This window comes from Pelodiscus sinensis, chromosome 21, assembly GCF_049634645.1.
Source record: "Pelodiscus sinensis isolate JC-2024 chromosome 21, ASM4963464v1, whole genome shotgun sequence".
Lineage (NCBI taxonomy): Eukaryota > Metazoa > Chordata > Testudines > Trionychidae > Pelodiscus > Pelodiscus sinensis.
In genome coordinates, this window is record NC_134731.1 from 27,028,905 (window position 1) to 27,041,470 (window position 12,566).

At 45.0% G+C, this 12,566-nt stretch overlaps 1 protein-coding gene across 1 annotated transcript in view; it reads left to right on the forward strand.

Annotated features, from left to right (window-relative positions):
* CUX1 (cut like homeobox 1) overlaps positions 1 to 12,566 on the forward strand; it is a 397,218-nt gene that overhangs the window by 345,927 nt on the left and 38,725 nt on the right. The window lies entirely within an intron of this gene.

Here is a 12,566-nt window from a genome sequence, read left to right on the forward strand (position 1 = left end):
TCTACGAGGAAGAAGGGATGTTCTGAAAGAGGGATTTTTCCCGACATTTGGCCCTGTGTAGACGAGCCAAATGTCGGAAAAGCCTCGTTTGGAAGAAAATCGGAAAAAGATATGCAAATTACGGTTCACAATTTGCGTATCTTTTTCCGACTTTTCTTTGTAGTGTAGACATACCCTGAAATAACAGTTTCCCCTTATAGCAGGAAAAGGAATCAGCCAGTAACTGTGGAATCTGCAGGTAAATGTTGACTTTTTAATGACAACCACAGAGTCTTGTAGTATCAGAGGGGTAGCCGGGTTAATCTGAATCTGCATAAACGAGAAGTCCTGTGTCACCTTATAGACTAACAGATTTATTGGAGCATAAGCTTTTGTGGGCAAAGACCCACTTTGTCACGTTCATCTGACAAAGTGGATCTTTGCCCACGAAAGTTTATGCTCCAATAAATCTATAAGGTGCCACAGGACTTCTTGATGTTTATGCAGAGTCTTGTAGACGCGAGGCCCTCTCAAATGTGTATGAAATCTCAATCCTGTCTGGTACTTGTAGTCAATATTTCGATGTCCAAGTGTACCAATGGGTGATTTTGTTTTTAAATCTTTTGAATTCAACATACACTAGGCCAGTTTTTCAGCTTGTATAAATAAGCAGTTCTATTTAAGTCAGTGAAACTGTGCTGATGGTATAAATTTGGCTCCTTGTCTTGTTAGTTCATTTCCACTACATAAGCTTTAGAGTGCTATGCACAGAGTATGTATAATGTTACCTATTGTCTTAGTGAATTTTGGTAACTTACTTGCTTAGTTGGCTCTAATTTTGCAACTACCACCTTGGAGATATTTCCAAGTGCATTGACAAGAAACTGGCTGTAAGAGAGACTGTATAAGGAATGTTAATTTATTGCAATGAGCATGTTATTTAGCTAAGATAAAATGTTTATGTCCTTCCTATAATTCTGCTAACAGAGATGGCGTGGTGATCTATTTTAGCTAGTCAGGCAGATGCCACAGAATATGAGATCAGATGATGAAGCATGATCCTTTTTTTTTCTTCTTGTCCCCAGTTTACTAGTTTTATTAACAGTGCAAGTGACCTTGTAACTTTCATTTCCAGTATAGTAAACTTATTATTCATTGCAAGTTGCAGAGGAAGGGCAGAATCTGTCCTAAATGTTCCTTGAACTTTTTAGGCATTGGGCATGTGATCTCAGATGCCACAAAGCATCCTCATGTCCCACTCAGTGACAAGGACATAAGCACTGTCAGATTCCACCTTTCTGAGCTGGCATTGGTGGTGCACTTTGCAGGCAGAAGGGAAAGAGCCCGTAGGGGCTCTCTACATTTCTTTGCCTTTGTGAATGGGCCTGATAATTGTCTTCAATGGGGCATTCTCTGGTTCTGAGACTGAGACTTGAAATCCCTGGACTGTTCTCCCACTTGAAAGTTCTAGAGACATAGTAATAGACATAGAAGAGCTATTCCTCCTTAAAGTAGTCATGGACCTCTGTTGTCTCTGATCCAGGTGGTTCAGAAAATTCACCTGCTAGAGGCTCTGAAATAAAAAGCAATAGAGACAATAATTTACTCCTTCCAGATCAGTCCTTTTACTCACTGGGACTAGAATGAATTTACTCACTCATCTGGGACAGAAGAGTCAAAAGTCCACGGTTTGAAAATTAGAAGTCTTTCCTTGGTGCATAAATACATCAGCAAATGTTACCATTGTCCAGCTCTGGGCTTCTTCCCCACCTCCCAACATGCACACAATTTTTATGGATTCTTCTTCGAGTGCATGCTCATATCCATCCCAATTAAGAGTGTGGGTCTATGCCATGTGTATGACTACTGGAAAGCTTTTCTCTAGCTGCTACCCATCAGGTACAGCCCCTTGGAGTGGCGCAAGTGTGGCACACTGTATGTGACCTTGCCAACCCAACGCTCCCCCCCACCCCGCTTTCCTTATTACCAGTGACAGCTGTTGTCCCTAGCATGTTGACTTTCTTGTTTGCTTAGTTTTAGTTGTAGGGCAGAAGGATTTCCCTTCCCACCCAGAACCTCTCGGGAGTATGCCCAAGTTCCAAGACTTCAAGCTCTGCAGTTCCTGTGTAAAGTCTGTGCCGACAAGCGACCCCCACGACTCATGCCTATGGTGTCTGCGGGAAGCCCATCAGGCAGACTGAACATAAGAACGGCCACACTGTGTCAGATCAAAGGTCCATCTAGCCCAGTGTCCTGTCATCCAACAGTGGCCAATGCCAGGTGCCCCCAGAGGGAATGAACAGAACAGGGAATCATCAGGTGATACCTCCCCTGTCTCCCATTTCCAGGCTCTGATAAACAGGCCAGGGACACCATGCCGACTCATCCTGGCTAATAGCCATTGATGGACCTAACCTTCAGGAATTTATCTAGTTCTTTTTTGAACTCTGTTAAAGTCTTGGTCTTCACGACCTCCTCCGGCAAGGAGTTCCACAGGTTGACTGTGCACTGCGTGAAGAAAAACTTCCTTTTGTTTGTTTTTAATCTGCTATCTGTTAATTTCATTTGGTGACCCCTAGTTTCTTACATTATGGGAACAAATAAATAACTTTTTCCTTATTCACTTTTTCTACAAATGTGCCACCGTGCCTTAACAACCAAGTAAAAAAGCAGGATCAACAAAGCATTCAAACCTTGAATGAGGAAAGAGCAGGACTTTCAACTTAAACAGCTCCTGATGGAATCTGCTCTTTGCCCGCAATAGCAGGGCCCAGTGCCAAATGCCTTTGTGTGAACTGTACCACCATCAGTCTAGCCGACGCAGAAGGCCAACTAGGTGCAGCAACCTTGGCATTGCTGTTCGCCAAAGCCGTCATCCTCCCTGCACCAATCTCACTCCAGATCAAGGCTGGCAACAGCACTGATGGCACCGCTGCCTGTTCCAGCACCAGAAGGTCCCTCAGCATCCAAGCTTCTAGGGCCTCCACATCCGTCTCAGGAGCTGATCCCTTTTTTGCAGGACTTACCGTGAATGGCGGAGGTGGAGATTGGACCCTCCTCTGCACTGGACACATTTGAGGTGACATGAGGCCTTGCAGAGCGTATGGTGCCTAAGTCGCCAGCTCTCCGGGACAGGTTGCAGCCCCTTCTCCATCAGCTTTCTAAGAGGAAGCCTGCCATTATGGGCCTGCTTGTGCCCAGCCACTCAGGGCGGCTCTACACAGCAAAGTTATTCTGAAATAACTTTGCGAGCGTCTACACAGCAATTCCGCTATTTCGAAATAATTTTGAAATAACGGATGGCTTATTCCGACTTCTATAAACCTCATTCTGTGAAGAATAACGCCTATTCCGGAATAGCTATTTCAAAATAAGGCATGTGTAGATGCTCCACTTCTGTTATTTTGAAGTAGCCCCTCACCAGGGCCATTCAAAGTTAATTTCTCCTGAGGCTCTAAATCAAGATAGCATGCCTGCATTAGGGAAGCCTGTCTCGGACTAATTTTGAGGTTTCCGTGCAGTGTAGATGTGCTATTTCGAAATCAGCTGTTTCAGAATAACTATTCCAGCGTAGCTTATTCCGCAATAACTGTGCAGTGTAGACATAGCCTCAGAGTCCCGGCACCACTCCGGTGAATAGCATTGGTCAGGCTTGTGGCAATGTCCTGAAGTAGGACCCACCAGAGCTGCAGTCATTCCAGAGAACCTCCAGATAGGACCTTCTGGTCAGGATCTGGATCCACTGTGAGATCCCGAACCTCTTGGCACCACTTGGATTCTGCCAGTCGCTCCAGGGAGCATTGCATGTACTGGCACTGCTCTTCTCGGCTCCAATCATCACTGGAGCGCAGTGCCTCACTATGGAGACGTCACTCCCCAAGTCTGTCCTGACTCTGTGCTGACCCTCGGCATAGATCACAGTCCCAGTGCTGTTCTTCATCCTGATGCCAATCTATATCCTGGCACCAATCATCATCCCAGCACAGTTCCCCCTGGCACTGCTCATCCACACTGGTCATGGTCATCCTCCCAAGGGCAGTCCAGGGTGTGCTACCTAATGCCATGGACACATGCTCCAGCACTAGATGCAAAGTCAATGACGTCCAGTCCCCACCCCCAGGCCTTCTCGTTCAGCATCACCATTGTCTCCTTCTGTGGGGGCATCCATGGCTTCAGGACATTCGACATCAGTGGTCCCCAGGTCATCCAAAGATACTGGGGCTACACAGTGGGTCCCTCAATAGCAGTTTTGGACTCTGTTAGGCCTTCCACCAAACCCAGGGCATGGTGCCACTGGATCCTCCACAGGCTCATTAAATTTAAGGAACTTCTGTTCTTGTTCAGGAAGTGCAGGGGCTCCTGAGCGTGGAGGCGGTGGAGGAGGTTCCTCAGGAGTTCAAGGGCAGGGGTTTCTGTTCCCGCTACTTCCTCATCCTGAAGGCAAAGGGAAGTCTCAGATTCCAGAGCTCAGGGAACTAAACAAGTGGTCCACAATCATAAGTCCCATATAGTCTCCTAAACTCCATCATCCCCTCCTTGGATCCAGGGGATTGGTATGCCGCCCTCAACTTGAAGGACGCTTATTTTTACATTTCCATCAGGCCTTCCCACAGGAGGTACCTCTGCTTCACGGCGTGGGGCATTCCTTTTCAGTTCACGGCCCTCCCCTTTAGTCTATGTATGCTGCCCCATGTGTTTACCGAACACATTGCAGAGGTGGTGGTTTTCCTCTGCCACCAGAGGTCCAGATCTACCCTTTCTGGGTGACTGGCTCTGTCAGCAGGTGGAGGCTCAGGTAGACCTCACCAGAGCCAGGCTCACGAGACTGGGCCTTCTAGTCAACCTCAACAAATCTACCTTTGTGGCCGCCCAATGTAGCGAGTCCGTAGGGGCAGGTGTTTCTACCAGAGCAGCGCTTCGCCTGTTTTGGTCCCTCACTGATTTCACCACCACCACAGCCAGAGTGTGCCGCAAGCTACTGAGTCACATGGTGCCTTGCACTTACGTAGTTCGGTTCACCAGGCTTTGCCTTCAATTGCTACAATCCTGGCTACTGTCATGATGTCATCCGCACTGCGTCTGCATTGATATGGTAGTGATGCTCTCCACCCAGGGACTTGCTGATGGTTTGTCCCGCAGTTGGTCAACATCGGAGTCCTGTTTCACCCTCCACAGCCCTTACTTGCTCTCATCACCAGTGAGTCCAATTTTGACTGGGGAGCTTACCTCGAAGATCTCCCTGCCCAAGCTCTGTGGACAAGGGAAGAGCTATTGCTCCAAATCTGCATAGGAGAGCTCTGGGTGGTTCGCCTCTTGTGTCAGGCCTTCCTGCCCCACCTTCAAGGCCCTTATGTGTTGATCGTGAAGAACAACACAACGGCCATATACTAGAGCAACAAGGAAGGGGGGTGCCCGATAGTTGCCTCTCTCTCACAAAGCCCTTCTGTTGTGGGAGCTATGCATAGCCCACTCTATCCATCTTCAACCATCCCACCTCCCTGGAGTGCAGAATCAGCTGGCAGACCATTTCAGCCAACGCTTCCTTGTTCATGAATGGTCAGTTGGGTCAGATGTAATCCATGCTATCTTTCACAAGTGGAGGTTTCCCCAGATAGATCTTTTCACAACCCAGGACAACAGAAGTGTCTCTGGTTCTGTCTTTCCCAAAACTCAGTCTTGCCAGTTTGGATGCTTTACCATCAACAAAGATTGGAGCTATGATGCCTAATTCTTGTGGGCTCCGGCAGTGAATTGGAGACGGGGGAATATCTGTTGGGCAAGTACCTCTCACTAAGTCATCTGAGATGTTGGTTAGGGAGGTAAGACATCAATATACATGATTTTCTTTCCAGGATCTTCCATCGCAGCAGGAGATTAATCTCATTGGGCTGCCACGGCAGCTTCTGAAACTGCAGCTATTCAAAAAAAGATTAGAATTTATTTCCCTGTGCAGAAAAATACATTTTTCAACTTCACTGCTTCCAAAGATCTATTCTCAACAAATCAGCCCCAACTAGGGAGAGAAAAAAGAAGAGATGATTAATAAACTTAAGAAAGCTGAGGGACCAGGAATTGTCCTGATTTGCTGCTCTGTCTCAAACTAGCTTTGACTGGGGGTATGTCATAAAATCCCTGTCTGGGTTTCTCCATCCTTTAAGTTGGGTTAGTTCTGACCTATCAGATAGGGGTATTGCAAGTCTTAATCCCTGTAGAAGCATATTGCTTCTGGTCAATAAAGTAATCTTAGAACCCCCAAGCCATCTGTGTTTCAATGCACATACATACTGTCTGTGCATTTCCAAGAGAAAATTAAAGAAAGAAGTCTTTTTTACCTTGCCAAATCACTAGAGTTGTTTTCTGACTCCAGGGTGTCCAAGACATTTAGAAAACAAGCTATCAACTAGTGGAATCATAACGGTTGCCTCTCATTTGACAGGCCATAGAATCTGGGACTAAGTTGCTGTTACATCTCAGTTTCCTCCATCTGTGAAAACAGATGCTGCACACGATTTGCCAAAAGAGTCCAGTCACTAGGGTTGCTTCCATGACTTGAAGTGCTTATCACTCTGAAAAGTGTCAGGACTTCTTTACTATGAACATACTTTGGATGTGTGTACATCTGCTGGATTCTTAACTGCCGTGGCTCACATGGCATCCAAAGCTCAGGCTGTCAATAGTGTTTCTTGACTAAAGACAAGAATTTTAACCTCCAGTTTAATGAGGAACATGGTTCAACTCTAAAACTGATGGTGCTCTCACAAATGAGAAAGACGGGCATATAATTCAGTGCAAGATGCTATCAAACTTTGCCAGAATATTCATGATTGGTCTAAACCTATTACAGTCGACCTTTTTATATCATCTTTGTTCTCTATGTCAGTGTGGTCAGCTCTAATCTTTTTGAGTGGAATGAGGAATCCTTTTAAAACCCACGGGCCTACAGATGCCTTCACCTTCAGTGCTCTCCACCAGACGGTAGTTTGGATGAATCAATAAAGATCACTCAGCACTAGCATTTTCCTTTTTGGTACTCTCAAGTTGAGCGATGTCTTAATTCACGACAGTCTGCAAGGACCTTCCATCTGGGCATTAAATGATCCTTTTTAATAGCCTCTGTCATAAAAGTTTTCTCCCTAAATGATCCAATCCTTACAAGAGACTTGCTCCAACTCCCTGGCTATGTCTAGACTGGCCAGTTTTTCCAGAAAATCAGCCACTTTAACGGAAAAACTTGCTAGCTGTCTACACTGACCGCTTGAATTTCCGCAAAAGCACTGACAGTCTCATGTAATACGGTCAGTGTTCTTGCGGAAATACTATGCTGCTCCCGTTTGGGCAAAAGTCCTTTTGCGCAAAAGCTTTTGCCAATGTAGACAGCTCAGATTTGTTTTCCACAAAAAAGCTCCTATCGCGAAAATGGCGATCAGGACTTTTTTGCGGAAAAGCGCAGCTAGATTGGTATGGACGCTTTTCCGCAAAAAGTTCCAATCTAGACGCCAATCTAGATGCTCTGTTCCGAAAATGCTTTTAACGTAAAACTTTTCCGTTAAAAGCATTTCCGGAAAATCATGCCAGTCTAGATATAGCCCCTGTGTCTTCAGTAGGAGTAGGATCAGTCCATAAGGTGAGAAATGGTTCTACCATCTCATACCAATGGATTCAAAGGAATAGAGGCTTTCATTAATGATGATTTGACACTTTTCCTTTCCTACACCTGGAAGATTCTTTGGGCCTTCAATTCCTGGTAGGCATCCTTGCATGTGGCCACTTGCTCCTTAGTTATTTTCTTTTTCCATGGCTTAATTCCAGTTTTCAGCTCTGTGTGTTTCATGAAGGCTTTTCCTCCGCCTTCTGCCTTTGTACTAAGCTTCTAACAGTAATGGCTTCCGATGTTTTATCTTCATAGTCACTGTTGGATTATTTAAAAGGGGTTTTCCATTGCTGCCTTCTACGACCAGCTCTAAAACTGAGCCATCTCCATATCCTGAAAGATGCTCATCTAGTCTCAGCACCAACTCGCTCTCTTCCAGTTAGAGGCGATTGCACGCCAGGGAAACGGACTGACATTTGACACACATGCCAGTTCCCATCTGACTGACGTGTGTCAATTAAATTGCCTTATGAACCAGCAGGGATCTTATGAACGTCACCCCAGAGGGAAGAAAACAACAAATGGCCTGGTTGCACTTTATAGACTAACAAAACATGTAGATGGTATCATGAGCTTTCGTGGGCTATAACTCAGCTACCCCCTGAAACCCCAGAGGAAGTTACTCAATCGAAGAATTCATTTGCCAGATGGAGCTCCAATTTAGTTCTCATGCCTGTGACTGAGGTGGTTTGGCTAAAATCCAGGGCTATGTCTACACTCCAGGGTTTTTGCACACAAAAAAAACCCCTGCGGAGCATCCACACCTCAAGCACGTTTTTGCACAAGAAAATCTACAGTCAATCGACAGAACAGAGGGCTTTTTGTGGGGTAGGTATACCTCCTTCTACGAGGCATAACTCCTTTTTGTGTGTGTGGACACTCAACAGGGGTTTCTTGTGCAAAAAGAGACTATCACAAAAAGCACAGGTGCTGTGATTGCCATTCACAGAACGGCCATCAGAACCTTCTTGCGCAAGAGTGTCCATGCAGTGTGGACGCTCTCTTGCACAAAAGCACATCGCTTTTGCGATGTGCTTTTGAGGTGCAGACACGCTTTTGTGCAAGAAGTTTTTGTGGAAGATCTCTTCCGCAAAAAGCTTATTTCACAAAAACCCTGCAGTGTAGACAAAGCCCAGGTGACACGACTCAGATTTAATAGTATTCAAGCCGTACATGGAGGATTGCATATATAGCCCCGTTAGAATCACTAGTGGCAACTGTATCTCAGCTACAACTGAGATCACCTTAAACTGGTTACTTTGCAAGAATTTAGGGCTCAGTTCTAATCTCTCAAGTGGCGCACACAACTCAGTGGCCTGCAAAGATTGCTGTGCTTGTGCCTGCTTTCATACAAATCCCTGTTTCAGGATACACAATGCTGAGCACCCATATGCCTGATTTTCTTTGCCAGGCTCACGTTCCTGCCAGCCTTCTCAGGCAACAAAGGATGTTCAAGATGGTTTTGTCTTTTCTGCAATGCACCAGAACTGCAGCATTGTATAAATGTCAGTCCTCAGATCCTGGCATACAGGATAAAGGAATCCCATTACCATCCAGGACAGGAAGTCCGATGAATGTAAATTGCTACCTCCTGCTGGTGTAGAATTCCAACACAGTGCTATTGGGATTAGAAGAGATAAGCAAACAGGATTGTCTTGGCAATGGTACACACAGGCTTATCTCATGAATGCTGCCAGTATTGTGAACAGCTTAGGGAGGGGTCCTTCATGCTCCTCAGTTTTCATATCCTTTACACAGCAGAATAGCTTGAGTCAAATGAGAAAAGTAGCATGTGGGAAGATCTTTCTGTTGCAGTTACGGTACATGTATGTCCTTGAGAACTCGAGTGTGATTTCTAGCTCTTCTAGGAAAATCTTGCGCTAATGCTTTCAAAACTGTTTTGTTGAAATTACTAGATTTAAACAGGCTCAAATGTTACCTTTAGAACCAGTAAAATTCATATTAGGGTTTCCTATACACCAAGCTCAGGGCCCTTGAAAATTCTGCAAAATTCATTTTGGCCAGTCTCATGTTAGGTTTTATTTTAAAGGCTTTGTGAAATGTTGTAGATCGTTCTTTTCAGGCAAGTATGGCACAGGCAACAAGTCAGAAGAAAATTCAAGGCTTTGAGCCAAATTCTTTCCTCGGTATGATCCTAACATCCATTGTAATGGTGCAAATGGTTTGTAAGGCTGGTGGATCTGGAACACAAAGATATAGACATTCAGCCTCATCCAATCAGTCTAGAACCTGATAATGTGCCTCTGTCTCAAATTAGCTTCTCATAGACAATAACAACAGCTCCAGATCTCTCTGTCTGTTGGCTCTTTAGGGTACGTCTACATTGCAATGCTATTTTGGTATACCGGAGTATCCCGAAATAGCTATTCCGCATCTTCACAGCAAGCCCATTCTTTTGGGCACGCTATTCTGATGTCCCTGTAAACCTCAGTCTACAGGAGTAAGGGATGTTTTGGAGTAGCGCTTTATTTCGAAATGTGGTGCTGTGTAGACAGCGTCAAATGACGAAATAAGCTATTTCAAAATAGCATCGAAATAAGATACGCAATTTGCATAGCTCGAATTTCATCTCTTATTTTGAGTTACGGAGCTGCGTAGATGCACTCTTAGAGACTCGCAAGAGCTCACAGACATTGACCTCTCCCTCCCATCCCCTTTCTGTTCTGAAATTTGATTTGTCCTTTTCATATGTGTTCATTTTTTTTTAAATTGTATCCTTTGGTATATATGGTTGTGACCGTTTTCTTCCACTATTTGATCTGAGGAAGTGGGTCTGGCCCACGAAAGCTCATCACCTGATAAACCATCTTGTTAGTCTTTAAAGTGTTACATAGTCCTGTTTTTTGTTTCAGGAAAAAACAGGATTTTTCAGTAATATCTGTTTCAAACTGCATAATATTTCATCCTTGTCAGGTTGAGTCAATAGGGTAAAAAGATCCTCACTGCAGACAGCACTAACCTACCGGATGGCAGATTTCAGGAGGTGTCAATACTTTGTTCCTGTTGCTGACTGAATGCATAAGATTGGCCAGTCGTTTGTTCATCACCACTCTTGACAAAGTGCTGGAAGTGCCAAGATCCTTAGTAATTCAGACTGCGTTGTACCTGTCAGGTATGCTAGAGGCCACCAAGTCTGAGAATGAACAGTACAGCTGAAAATTCTAGTTTCCCCATGACTAGCTTATTTGTGCCATTAGCTCCTGCAGTATGTTCGCTAGGAGTTGAACAGTCCATGAAAGCTCATTTATCTTAAGCTGGCTCTGTGTGTGTGAGTCTGAAGGGTTACAGTGAGTTCTGTTAAATGTGGCAACATAGTGAAGATACAACATGGATATTCTTGTATTCTAGCTCAGAACTTGAGGAGTCGGCATTCTACCCCACTAACGCAGGTCACTCTAGGTACTGTGTGAAGTTAAAGGGGACCTGCATAGAAACAAACAAACAAGAGCAGCTGTGCCCCCTTTATTTTATTTTCAGTGATATTTGATGCCTGAAAAGAGGCTTGTCCAAAGGAAGGATGAGGATTGTTCTAATTATGGTTGCCTTTTACATTAGAGACTCAAGCTGTGTCTACACTGCTTTCTTGGAAGACACTCTGTAGACAACTGGAGAATCAGTAGATTATGACAAGGCTGGTACCAAGGAGTGAAACTTGAGCAATTGAGAGAACCCTTTTTTTACTCCATTTAAAACTCCATTAGTTAATGGCTGGGGCGGGCACTTTCCTTATTAAAAAACAAACAATTGAACTCAAGCACCTGAAGATTGTTTAGAAGGAAAGTTCAGATAAGGGTCTAGAGATCTTCCATTCTAGTCCTCTGCTTTGCCTAAAATATGAAAGTCAAAAATTCAGTATTCTTGATGTTTCTAAGGTTTAGGAAAAAGCAAAGAGGAAAAAAAAATCTTTTCACTATTCTTTTGTACATTAAAAAAAATCCCACTACCCCAAAACATAAAGACCCAAAATTAATGTTTCCTTTGCATGTAAACTTTGCGGTGTGTGCTTTTATACACTGGCCGGGATCCACTGAGCCATGGGAAAATGAACAAAGAATTTTTTGATTTTCATCAGCTTGGGACAGCCACCACGGGCCTCAGACCAAGGTTGGGGGGCGGGGCAGCCCTCTGGCGGAAGGCATAGGGCCAGGGCAGCCACCCTCCCAGCCCTCAGAGTTGCACAGACCAGTGATCTGACAGCAATTCAAAAGGGCCCAGGGCTCCAGCCACAGCTGTTGCTTCAGTAGCAGTGGTGGCAGCCAGAGCCTGGGAGCCTCTTTGAATCGCCAGCCCCCGGGACAACTGCCCTCTTTGCTCCCGCCCCACTGGCGGGCCTGAGTCAGAGGTGGAAAGTCAGGGTTAGGAGATCTGGCTTCTGGTTTTAGCTCTGCTGCTGAGTCACTGTTACATTTGGTACCGTTGTGCCTCAGTTTCCCCATCTATAATATAGCAGTAATGACACTTTTGAGATCCCCAGATAAAAGATGCTGCACAAATGCAAAATAATATTGATTTAGTTCTCGTCCCTCTGTTGGTCTGATGCATGTTTATACTGCTGCTGAGTGGGGCCAAGGGAAGATTCTTCAAATGCATTAAACTAATTTAGTTCTTGAGTATGAACTAACAGTCGGCGACTGCAAGGTCCAAACTGGCACCTAAAGGTTGAGCTGTTTTATCTGGCCCATCCCCATTAGCGGGTCCCCTCCCTCTGAGCTTCCATGACCATCTCCCTTCATACCACGACAGATTTCCCTCAAGAGGCCACACGCAATGCCCAGGGAAAGCTCTAGCAAACTTCCAGATCTCTGTGCTGCTCTTCTCTCTACCACCATCTCCTGGCAGTGCTAGTAATCAGTTCCCTTACAAGAGCTACATTTCCTCATGTATTAAGGGAAACATTTCCCTTTCCCTGGACTTG